The sequence below is a fragment of the Miniopterus schreibersii genome (assembly GCF_964146895.1).
Source record: "Miniopterus schreibersii genome assembly, chromosome: 8".
Classification (NCBI taxonomy): domain Eukaryota; kingdom Metazoa; phylum Chordata; class Mammalia; order Chiroptera; family Miniopteridae; genus Miniopterus; species Miniopterus schreibersii.
The window spans coordinates 32350148-32362630 of record NC_138109.1 but is presented as its reverse complement, the minus strand read 5'-3'; the positions used below and the strand labels follow the sequence as shown (position 1 = coordinate 32362630).

The window sequence follows — 12483 nt, the reverse complement described above, 5'->3', positions numbered from 1 at the left end:
ATGAATGCTTACAGCTTTGCAGGCATGGTCTCATTTAAACTACAGAACAACATCTATAAGGGAGGTACTTTTATTGTGTCCATCTGACAAATGGTAAAACTGAAACTTAGAGAAGTTAAGAAATTTCTTACCCAAGGTGTCTAGGAAGTGGCAGAAACATGTATGAATAGTCTCCAAGCCTGTATTCTTAACCACTACACTGTATTACCATCATTTAGTTATTTCATTTACTTCATAAAGATCTCTAGTTCTTGCGGAATTAATGAGATAACGCATTTAGAATGCCCGGCACAGTGTCCAGTATCTGGCACATGGTTAGCATGTAGTACATGGTATCAAGGAGGAGAAAGGGGAAAAGGAATGGGAAATGAAGAGAAAGAAGTGGTATCTATGATTTGCCCAAGGCTACCTCCAACCAAAAGATTTGCTTAAGGTGCACAGTCTTTCTGGGGAGAGTCAGGCTCTCCACCCATAGATTAAGCCCTAAACTGTCCAGTACCATAGCTATTACCCCCATGTGGCTATTGACCACTTGAAGTGAGGCCAATTCAAATTAAGATGTGCTGAAAGTATAAAGTACACATCAGATTTTAAAGACATGTTATGAAAAAAATTGAAGTATCTCAATAACTTTATGTAGATTACATATTGAAGTAATGATATTTTGGATATTTTGAGTTAAATAACACTATTTTTAATGTGTTTTTTAGTTTGTTTATTTTTTAGTTTTTAAATGTGGCTACCAGAAAATTTTAAATTACATATATGTTTTGCATTGTATTCTATTAGACAGCACTGAACTAGAGACCTGGCTGCACAGTCCTCCTTCGACTTTCAAAGACCAGGTTTTCAATAGCAGCTCAAATTCAAGCTGTTATACTGTTGCCATGGGAAATATACCACCTTCCCAGGTCCTTTCCTCATGTTAGTTAGATTACCTTCACTAACTTGAATGTACTCTGCAATTTAGGGCCTTTCTAATGGAATCACAACACTGTCTCATGCTTTAGAAATGGAAATATTTATCTAACTACTAAATTATGTTAGCTAGAAGGACCTAATAAAACTCAGTTTGCATTTTGAACCTTCAAATGCACTGATGTTATTTTTATAGGAATATATTCATATTTATCTTATTAGGTAATTACCAGTAAAATAATGTATAAGCTAGAAATAAAAGAAGGATGTCATATACTAAGGTTACACCATTCCTGTGATACATAAACCATCAGATTCTCCTAAGATCCCAACCAGAGGGCATGGGTTGATTATTTACATACTGCTTGATAAATGTAGTCCTTTGGACATTTAATATTTTAGGAACTCTAGAAAATTAATAAAAAATTATTTGATTTATGCCCTTCTTCCCCAGAACCCACCCCAGGTAAACCATTACCACTAGGAGCACTAATGTTACTTTGCACAAATAATTCCCTAAACAAACAAACAAAAAAGGCATGAGGATTTCTTATGAACAGTTTTCATCTAATCATGCAGGATCATTACGTACCACAACATTTTCTTTAAACGTGGTTACACTTAGTTTAATGAGTTTGGAGATTGTTGCTTTTTCCCCTTTAACTTGCCAGGAATATTTATTTTAGGAGACAGTTTAAGGAACTCCGTAATTCCCAATCTGTCAGAGTTTTACAAATAAATCCCAGTTGAATGCCTGTCATTGTTTCCAATCTGGTCAAGAAAAAAGAAAAAAAAAGTATACAATTCATCAGAATAATTAGTTGATTGGGGTTAAATAATTCTAGGGATAAACATTTGACCCCCTGGCACATCATAAACCTCCTGGAATGAGAAAGATGATAAATTAAATGTACAAGATTTAAAATGGTCTTGATACACCCTGAACATTATTGCAGGCATGTGGGACACATTTAGATAAGTTAAAACCAAGTGTGGGTTTAGAGTTTAGCATCTTTGATCATTGGTTTACTAAAGCTTTATTGCTTTGGCGTGAGGATAGGGGAGCATGGAGAAGCCTGGAGAAAGGAATAGTGGCAACAGTGCCCCCTGCTGCCTGATGGTCACCTTCCCTAAGTTTCAGGGATTTTTTGAGGTATGGTACCCTAGGCGATGATGAAACTATTAAGTATAAGGAAGTCAGGAAGGAAAGAACTAACATTCATTGAGGGCTACAACATTGCAAGTACTGTGCTATAATTTAATTTAATAATAATATGAATTTCATTACAAATTCAGGAAAGACTAGGATAAAGTTTATAGATGAAGAAACTGAGGTTCAAGAAAGTTAAATAACCTTTACAAGAGTCATAGCTAGATGTGGAATAAGCCAGGATTTGGACCCAGGTATGCCTAGCTCCAAAGCCAGTGATTCTTATACTGTGGTATGTTGGCAGTGACAAGTGTGTGGGCACAGTTCAGATTCCTAAAAGTATAGTGACCAAACATTCTGATTTGCCTGGGATTGAGAGGGTTCAGCGACACTGGACTTTCAGTGTGATAGCTGGGAGAGTCCGAGGCAAGCCTTGTTGAGCTGGTCACCCTAGCTGGAATTCAACTGAATAAGGAACCAGGCTGGAAGGGTTATTTTGGGGGGGGAGGGAAGAAGGTTGTCCAGTTGTCTGTCCTGTTCTTCTCTGTGCCACAGGTGAGCAATCTCTCTCCTACTTGTTTTATACCATGACACATCTGGGGCATTGTCAAAGAAGTTTACAATTCTGCCAGTTATGACTTCTTCAGTTCCTGTCCTAAGTCATCAAAGTCAGTTGGAATTTCATTAACTGGAGGGAAAGAGCAGAGACTGTGGCATCACAGAAATATGAGTTCTATGAGGATTAAGGAAGGCCAGAAAAGGGAGGTAACATAATCGACATTTATAGAATATTCATTTATGTACACAGGGCACAGGGCTAGGTATTGTGTGCACATTATCTCTTCTTATAATATCCCTAAAAGGTTATAATTAACCCTAATTACAGATTTTTAAATGAAATAAATGAAGCTCAGAAAGAGCTAAATAATTTGTCTGAGGTCACACAGTTAGGAAAAAAAAAAAAAAGTGAACTCAGAATTTATTTCTGCCCAAAGCTATGACTTTTTCCACTATATCATAGTGTATGACACATAGTAGTGCTCAATAAACATTGAGTTCCCCTTCCCATTAAGTTCCTAATAACTTATATTTAATAATCTTAATGTTCTTCATTTGCTTTTCAAAATAAAATAACATACCAAAAACTATATCCTCCAAACTCTTATGATGGGTATAGAGATTCATGATGGGAGATGAAGTTTCCTGCTTAAGCTCAGAGAATAATTCAGGTAACTACTCCAATTCACTCTCACTGATGAGTTGGCCAGTACTCACTGAGACTAGACAGAACACTGAACAATGAGATGAAACATAAACAAAGTAAGCAATGCTTTTACAGGTTTGTCTGAAGTACTTCCTATACTGTTTTTTTTAAATGGCAATTTACCAGTCTAGGTTAAATACAAATGAATGTCAGGCATACTACTTAAATACTGTAATTATCAGAAAAACACAAGAGAGGTGGGTTAATAAAGGAAAGTTTTCTGGCATACATGATTTGCCCCTGATTCTGAAAGACAATTTGAAATGGCAGAGGAAAGTGGAAGGACACGCGCAGATACATGGACAGGAATAAGGACATCTTGCATATATATATTTGTGTAATGGGAGTGGAGACACCATTAATGGGCCTAAGTATTTATGGCCCATTAATCAAATACCCTACATGTAAATTAAAATGTGATGAGAAGGAAGCGAGTAAATATGATATAGAGATAAAAAATGTCTGCCAGATACTTGAACAGGCAGAGGTTCTGTTAGCAAAGAGGAATAGGGAATTGGCTTTTGGGCGACAACAACACTGTCTGCCACGTCATATCTATAAAATGGAAAGAATATCTGTTGTGTATGGTTGTTTAAATCACCTGGCAAACAGTATGTACTCAAGAAGTATTTGCTCTTGTTTTATCTGAGCACTCTATGATTCTGTTTTAGAGCTTATGAAAATTCTGTTTGGGGACAATATGGAATATTATTAGCTCTGCCTTGGTATATTTATTCAAAATGTGCCTGGCACATAATAGGAACTTAATAAAAATCTGTTGAAAGAATGGATGAATATATTTTAACTCTCTTCAAGTATAACAAAGAAGAGAACATAAAAGTCTCCATGTGGCCCTGTGGAAAGGTTCTACTTTTTAACTCAAATTAGTAGGAAGAACACAGCAAAAGTGAAATAATGATTTCAAAACATAAATGTTGCCCTGTATTACATAAGTGCCAAGGAAATAAACTTCATAGTGGTGGATGTGTTCACTGTAATGGCAAAACATTCTTCTAGGCTATTTTCAGTTTTTACAGATCGTATGGCTGTATTGCAGTCAGGTTACTGAACTAGGAATTGTCCGAGGAAATTTTGATCCTAAAGATTCCTAGGTTGTTTTCTTCAACTTCTACATTTTATTTCACAATATTTTAATGGCACAGAACAAGTATCTCATACAAATGAGATAAAGTGATTTGACCTCTGTTTTCATAAAATAGCCAGTGATCTGTATTATATGCCAGCAAACCGTACAAGTTGTACCTTTAGGAAATAGAGGCCTAAGTAAATGGTAGCTGCTATTATTACTATAGTCCTGCTCCTTGTTTTCTGTAAACTCTATTTTTGATAGAGTTGAGCATTTCCCAAAATATGCTCCATGGAAGATTATGTCTGTAAAATGTGAATAGGTATCATATAAAAAAGGGGGTTTAAGATCCAGTAAAATTAGGAAACCCTAACTATGGAACTTCTCTTTAATATGTTCATGTGCCCTGTGAATCTCCAAGAGGACGCTGTAGTGCAGTGTTTCTCAACCTTTTAGTCATTATTGGCCCTCCTTCCCCAGGAGCCTTTTTAGACCTTTTTTCTAATCACTCCTTTCTGTCCCCCTTTCCTTCCCCTTGCCCCAAATTAAATACTAAGAAATGAGATTTTGTTGGGTAGAGTTGAGTTTTGTAGCACCACAAACTATTGTACTAAATTTTTTGCCCTCTAATTGTTCCCTTATAACTCAAGGAGAGTGTCTTTTCTTTAATACTGAACTTCCTGGTGTTAAAAGATAAACTGAAACATATTTAAAAAAATTTTAAGTTTATTTGAACAAAAATCTAATCCAATCAAGTAGCACCAAATGGGAAATAGTTAGAAGTGCTCCACTGACAGGAGCTGGGGACAGAGAAGATGCCGAAGGAAAGCAAGGAAATTATGTGACTGGCTATAGCTTCAGTGGTTGCCTTATTTGGGGAAGCCTCACTGGCTGCTTGCAGCTGGCTGCCTTCGTTGGCTGTCCTTAGGTTTCAATTTCTTAACCTTGAGGAGTTTACAGACGTAGGTTTTGGTTCTCTTATGTAGCCTACTAGGGCATCAGAACCACCTCAATCGAATGCCCTGCTCATTTAATTAATTTAACACTTGTATGAGACTACATTAAGGAGATGAGTTCAATAAAATTTGTTGAGACAGTTTGTATCTGCCTCTGCTCTGGCCATCGTCCCTAGTTTGTGGCTAGAATTTTATACCAGCCATGTTTAAAAATTATGGTAAAATACACATAATGTGCACTAATCCTCAGTGTACAGCTTGATGAGTTTTCGGAGTTGTATATATAACTAGTTCGGTATTTAATTACTGAATTCTTGATCAGAGAAACTTAAATTCTTGACCTCCTGTCATCCACATACCGTGGTTTTCAAACTTTAGTGAAGTTTAATGAAGGATACACCTAAGCGAGCTTATTAAAATTGTATATCCCTACCCTCAGGAGATTCTTATTCAGAGGGTTTGGGATATAATCTAGGATTTTAAATAAAGCGTCCCAGGTAATTCTGATGGGACACACTTCTGAAAATCACTGGCCTCCCTACAGAGTAAAAGTCAAAGTCCTGAACAAGGCAGTAAGGCTTTTCCTAATTTGACCCAATTCTTTTTTTTTCCAGACGCCACCCTTGCTGGTTTCCGCGCTGTCGAATTCCTCACTCTCCTCCACAGGTCGTGCACTCAGGGTTACCCCTATCTGGAATTACCTTCCTGTTCTTATGTACAGGGCAGATGTCTCTGCATCCTTCAAGGCTTAGCCATGCTGTCCTCTCCTCCGGGAAGTCTTCCTAACCTCATCAGGCAGAATCGGTTGCCCCCTCATTGTTTATCCAGAACTTTATTCAAACTCTTGTTACAATACTGAGCACACAATACCTATTTTTAAAAAACCTCATTGTTCGGAAGTAAGTAGCAGTATGTCTAGCTCTTTCCTAATCCCCCAGCTCTGCACAGTCCAGCCCACGGTGGGTGACAACTGAGCGCGGGCCACCGATGTGCACTTGGAGCCACTCGGTTCTCCCTTTCCGGGCCAGTGAGACGGCAGGCCCCCTCTGGAGAAGAGAGGATTTCTGACTTATTTCATAATATCGAAAATCATGGCAGGGACTCAGTAGTCAATGAAAAAATACCTAAGGAATGAAAATAATCCCCACCCCCTCCACCCTCAGTTTACCTGCATGCTTCTTAAGCCCTCACTAAGCTCTTGGAGGGAAAACAGGAATGAAGCATGAGTGCTGGGGCGAGGAAAAGGCCACCCCCACCTGCCAGATGAGAGTATTATGTAAGGCCTGAAGCCTCAAGGCAGGGCCTCCAGCGCCAGGTTCTTAGTTCTCTCCGCCGGTTCCCCCAATAGAATACTGTTGCCATGGAGATGGCCATTGCTTGAAGTGGGCACAGCTGGGTGAGGGCCCCAGAAAGGCCTCTCAGGAAGGCAGCGGCGCATGGCGACCCTCCGCCCTCTCGACAACCTCCTCATCTATTTACTCGCCTATTCCTGCGTTTACTCGTGTTTGTACCTGTTAGTCTACTTTTTTAGCATCTTCATGGAGGACTAAGTAACAGAGTGGCCACCTGGGCACGGGAAGCCTTACGCCGGCCCGAGGAAGACCCAGGTACCGCGGGCCGTTAGCGAGAGGGGCTGAGGGGCGGGGTTCCAGCCGTTACCGGAAGCTCCTGCGCCGGAAAGGGTGAGGGAGGGGCGCAGTGCAGTCCCGGGGGCGAAGGGCAGGGCAGTTCTCCTACTTAAACTCTCGCGAGGGGGCTTCGGCCTTCACAACCCTGCCGGTACGCGCTGCGCCTGCGCCGTTGAAGCGTTGGCAGTAAACCCGTGGGTGCAGGCTGGGTAGCGGGCTCTCCCTGACCGTTGGTTTGGCGGGCGCGTGGGGGAAGCTCACTACGTACGCGCACCTGTGCCGCGGCCGCTGAGGGAGGAAAGAGCCCAGGCTAAGGGACTTGTGTGGCGAGACGGAGAGTGGCCATGTGTGACTGCGACGATGACTGTAGCCGAGACTTGCCGGCAAGAAGCACGCGCGGAAGCAAGGGGACTGCGGCGGCCTGGGAGGAACAAAGCTACGAATACGGCTCTACCAGATACCTGCTGCTGTGCGGCCTGGGCGGGATGTTGAGCTGCGGCCTGACGCACACGGCCATCGTGCCCCTGGACCTGGTCAAGTGCCGCATGCAGGTGGACCCCGGCAAGTACAAAGGTATCCTGAGCGGCTTTGGTGTAACGGTGCGGGACGACGGGCTGCGCGGCCTGGCCCGAGGCTGGGCCCCGACCTTCTTTGGCTACTCCATGCAGGGCTTCTTCAAATTCGGCCTCTATGAGGTCTTCAAGATCCGCTACGCGGAGCTCCTGGGCCCGGAGAAGGCCTACGAGTGGAGAACCAGCCTGTACCTGGCCGCCTCGGCCAGCGCTGAGTTCTTCGCCGACATGGCCCTGGCGCCCATGGAGGCCGTGAAGGTCCGCATCCAGACACAGCCGGGCTACGCCCGCACGCTGCGGGCTGCAGCCCCCAGGATGTATGGCGAGGAGGGCCTCTGGGCCTTCTACAAAGGCGTGGCGCCGCTCTGGATGAGGCAGATCCCCTACACCATGATGAAGTTCGCCTGCTTCGAGCGCACCGTGGAGGCCCTCTACAAGTACGTCGTGCCCAAGCCCCAGAGCCAGTGCACCAAAGCCGAGCAGCTCGCCGTGACCTTCGTGGCCGGCTACGTCGCTGGCGTCTTCTGCGCCGTCGTGTCCCACCCGGCCGATTCCGTAGTTTCCGTTTTGAACAAAGAGAAAGGCAGCACAGCCTTTGGAGTTCTCCGCAAGCTGGGGTTTGGGGGCATGTGGAAGGGCCTGTCCGCCCGCATCATCATGATTGGCACCCTGACAGCGCTGCAGTGGTTCATCTACGACTCTGTCAAGGTCTATTTCAAGCTGCCTCGCCCTCCGGTCGCTCAAGCGCCAGAATCCCACGGGAAGCAGAAATAGGTGTGGATATTGCCAAGTGTTACAGCCCCACCATTGGCCCGTATTTCGATCCAGTGGGAGGACTGCTTTCAGACATTATTAGTGTGTAAAACGTTAATGTTTTTGGAGAGGGATTTACTATGCAGTCCTAGTTCTCTTTAAATGATTCCTTTTCGACAATCCAAGGGGATTGCAACCGTTTGATTTGGGGGTTTGAACCATTATCTTTCAAGAGCGGGCATGGTTGCTTTAACTCAATATATTGTTTTTCAACAATTATGGGGGGGGGATCTCTTAACAGGAATTAATGTTAGGTAATTTCATGTCTCTACATTGTATCTCCTTTGATTCACCATTCCATGGAGATTGTCCAAGCATCACTGCTGAATAGCCTGCTGATGAGGTTTTAAGGTCAGCACAACTATGCAGGAGAGGGAACAAAGTAAAATTCTGCTACATGGTATTCATCTCAATAGAAACCGTGCACCTATTGAGTAGATACAGGGTTCATTCTATATTTCCTGTTCATGTCAGTTACAGGTAAAAATTATTAAAGGTTAAATTGTGGCTTAGAGTGCTTGATAGCTTAGAATGTATTCATTGTTTTCAGAGACATGACATGAGACGATCAGCATTTTTTCATTTTGCTTTGTCCAGTTCTCTTCCTGATGTTGCTAGTTAGGACAAAGCTCTCTCCAGGAAGTGCTACAATTGGATCAATGTGAAAACCAAAATGGGAATAAATATGTAAAGAAAAGCCTCTGTTCTCTATTATTTCTTCTGTATAATTCAGCTTTCAACAGCCATACATCCAAAGAAGATCATACCACCCTAACATTAACACACACACAAAACCCTACAAATTCCAACTATTTTTTATTGCATATTAAAGAATGGTTTTGGTGACTTGGGAAGGAAAAAATCTCACTTTTAATGTAACAAATGCCATTCATTTAATTTGGTAGATATTTCCGTGATCTTTGTAGTGATTGAGGTTCATAAGGCACATGTTCAGTTTTCTGTAACCTTCACATCTCTGGGAAAATTATAAAACAAGTGAAATTCTGTGAATTAGAGATGTTTGTAAAATGTGAATAAGAAATAAACATTACATTTGATATAATTTACCAAAATGTTACATGATTGCCTTAACAATATGTGTTAAAGACTACAAACTTAGAATATGTTAGTGTTCCAACTATGTGATAAGTTGCTTAATGGTTAACAGAAGTTAAAAAGTGTCTAGATTTAAGTAAGTATGTTTGAACTGTCATGGTTGGATAATAAAGAGCTTGGAGAAAATAACTTGTGAATGAGGTGGAATTAAATTTATATTTAGTGCTTCTATTTTCTTTATTTTGGGGGAAGATGCAGGGGAAAGGTAATTAGCAGTTGTTAAGACACATTACCTTTTCATAAGTGGTTAGTGTTCAGGTTTATTGAAAATAATAGTTTTCAATGAAGAAGAATGATAAACATTTCAAGGAACTAAATTGTGCAGGTTCAGTTTTGCAAGACTTTAAAACAAATATATTTCCATCTAGTGTAGTCTTGTAAGCTGTAGGAAGTTTCTTTGGTCAACAATTTATTAACTAAAGTATTTTCTCTCAGTAATATAATTTAGGGGATTACTGCAAAATCTATGGGGTTTCAAAGTAGTAAGAGACCACTTGTTCTGGTGTGTGGGTATTTCATGATTGTTCTGTTAACAATACCAGATAATTTCTGTGTATAGGGAAGTATAATCTAAGGAGAACTGTTTGCCATGATTCTGACGGTCATGGACATGGTCAAGAAAATGGGCTTGCTTAATTTGTGTCAACAGTTTTCATGTTTAGTCACCAGATATCTTTTCACCATTTTTTGTTTGTGGTAGTTTACAAATGTTTGAATAAATAGGGACCAGGACAACTAACAAGAATAAAAGGTAATTTAAATAAAGAAAATGTGAGCTCAGAATCACTAGGAATTTTTTCCTAAGTTATTCCTTTGGGGCAATTTAAATATTTATTCAGTGCTTTACCTTGTTTATAATAACCACTCTGTGAAATCATGCATTTCTATTAGAATTAGAAAAGCCATAGCATACATCTTGTATTGTCAGACATACTCATTTTCTCATAATCTCAATCATTGTAGTGGTCCATTTTATATACTCAGAGGCTAGGTAACTTGCTCAAAGTCAGATAAGTGATAGAGTCTGAATAAGGGTTCGCATTTTTATTACTCTAGTCCAACTTTTTAACCAATGACTATCCTTTTCATAAATTGCTTTTTATAGTACCTCCAAATTACTTTTTTTTTATTTTTCTATTTGTATATACTATAAACTTTCCTAACCTTTCACTAATGGAAAATTTGTACTGTATGTCTCAATTGTGAAAAACCTATGTCATAATTACTTAGAAGTAATCAAACTGCAAAATACTTAAATACATTTAATTTAATATTTAAATTATTTTCCACACCAGGTCAGTGTCTCAGTCCTAACTTAAAGGAACTGATGATCATAAAAACTGTGCTTTTTAAATTTTTTTAAAATTGTGGTACTGCCATTTTAACAAGAGGATTTATTCTATCACATTTTCTTTTTTTTCCTAATCTTTAGTTCCTATGGCTAAAAAAGCTGGCTTAGGTTATTTATTCCCCCAGATGCTGATTAAAGTAGCTTTTTCAAGCTCCTTTACAAAATGAAATTAATTTTATGATAGGGCACTGTAATCTCATCCATTGATCTGTCCTTTGAGAAGTGAATAGAGAGAGTAGGTAAAATCTTGAAAAACAAAGGCCATACTTACATGTTAGTACCACACCGATAAAGACAGAAAACAATCAAGGATTAATGTTACGAGTATTTTTTTTTTTTGCTATACAAGGGTGTCCTTAGGAAGTATTTCTTTTGAGCCTGTCAAAGGCAAGAATAATCATAGAAGTCAGATGATCACATTTTTATGGGCAGCCATTCAATTATAGTATGCTTGTTTTATGTGGTCTTAAAGATCAATGCTTTTTTTAAATCATGAGCAAAGAACTGTTTGAAAGGAAATTTCAGTTTCATTATTATTTACAAGGCCTTATTTTGTTTACCTGAATGCTACTATTTGGGTGGGTGGGTGGGTGAGTAGGGAAGGTACTAACAATGTAATTAAAATTCAGGTTTGTGTGTGTGCGTGTCCATTTTGGTTACCATATTTTGAGACCTTTAGTGATAAGAGTATCTAAAATTTTAGAGGCAATCGGTAATTCTGCCCATGTCCACCTATTAACGCTATAGATCAACATCTACCATGTGCCAAGCACTGTGCTATGCAGAAGGGTTTTTGTAGTGAGCATAATACAGTTGACCCTCGAACAACATGGAGGTTAGGTGTGCCCACCTCCCATGCAGTCAAAAAATTCATGTATAACTTTTGACTACCTCAAAGCTTAACAGCCTACTGTTGACCGGAAGCCTTACTGATAATATAAACTGTCAATTAACACACATGTTGAATGTTATGTGTATTATATACTGTATTCTTATAATAAAGTAAGCTAGAGAGAGGAAAATGTTATTAAGAAAACCATAAGGAAGAGAAAATACATTTGCAGTACTTATTGAATAAAAATACGTGTATGAGTGGATCCACGTCGTCCAAACCCATGTTGTTCAAGAGTCAACTGTACATGGCTCTGCCCTTGTGGGACTCACAGACTAGTAGGAAAAATAAATTACAGTTATGCGAAGTGCTGCAAAGAAGTACAGGGTGTTTAAGATTGTACATCCAAGCGATGTCTGAGATGAGACCTGAAGGATAAGCAGAAGTTAGACTGGCCTAGAGAATGCACGTGGCAGTGGACACAGTGTGTGCACCTGCCCTGAAGAAAGACCAAGCCTGATGGTTTCATGGAACTGAGAGAAGTTCCATTTGGCTGGAGCCACTCAGCTGCAGAGAGGATGGTATGAAATGAAGAGAGAAAGGTAAACAGGAAGGGGATCGCTCTAGGCTTTGCAGTTCATTCAGTTCAAGTTAAGACTACCTCTGCAAAAGTAAACTCCTGGCTCTGACATCGTCGTGTTAAATTTCATACCAACGAGTAAGAAAAATCTACCAAGTTGTAAAGTCTGGAAATTGCCTTTAAGGAATGAAAGCGATCTTAATCTTCAGAGATGCA

At 40.2% G+C, this 12483-nt stretch overlaps 1 pseudogene across 1 annotated transcript; it reads left to right on the top strand.

Moving 5' to 3' along the window:
• Positions 1-7208: 7208 nt before the first annotated feature.
• On the top strand, positions 7209-9571 carry LOC308560826 (solute carrier family 25 member 3 pseudogene; annotated as a pseudogene). Its single transcript has one exon. The product of its transcript is annotated as a solute carrier family 25 member 3 pseudogene (transcript).
• Positions 9572-12483: the final 2912 nt, after the last annotated feature.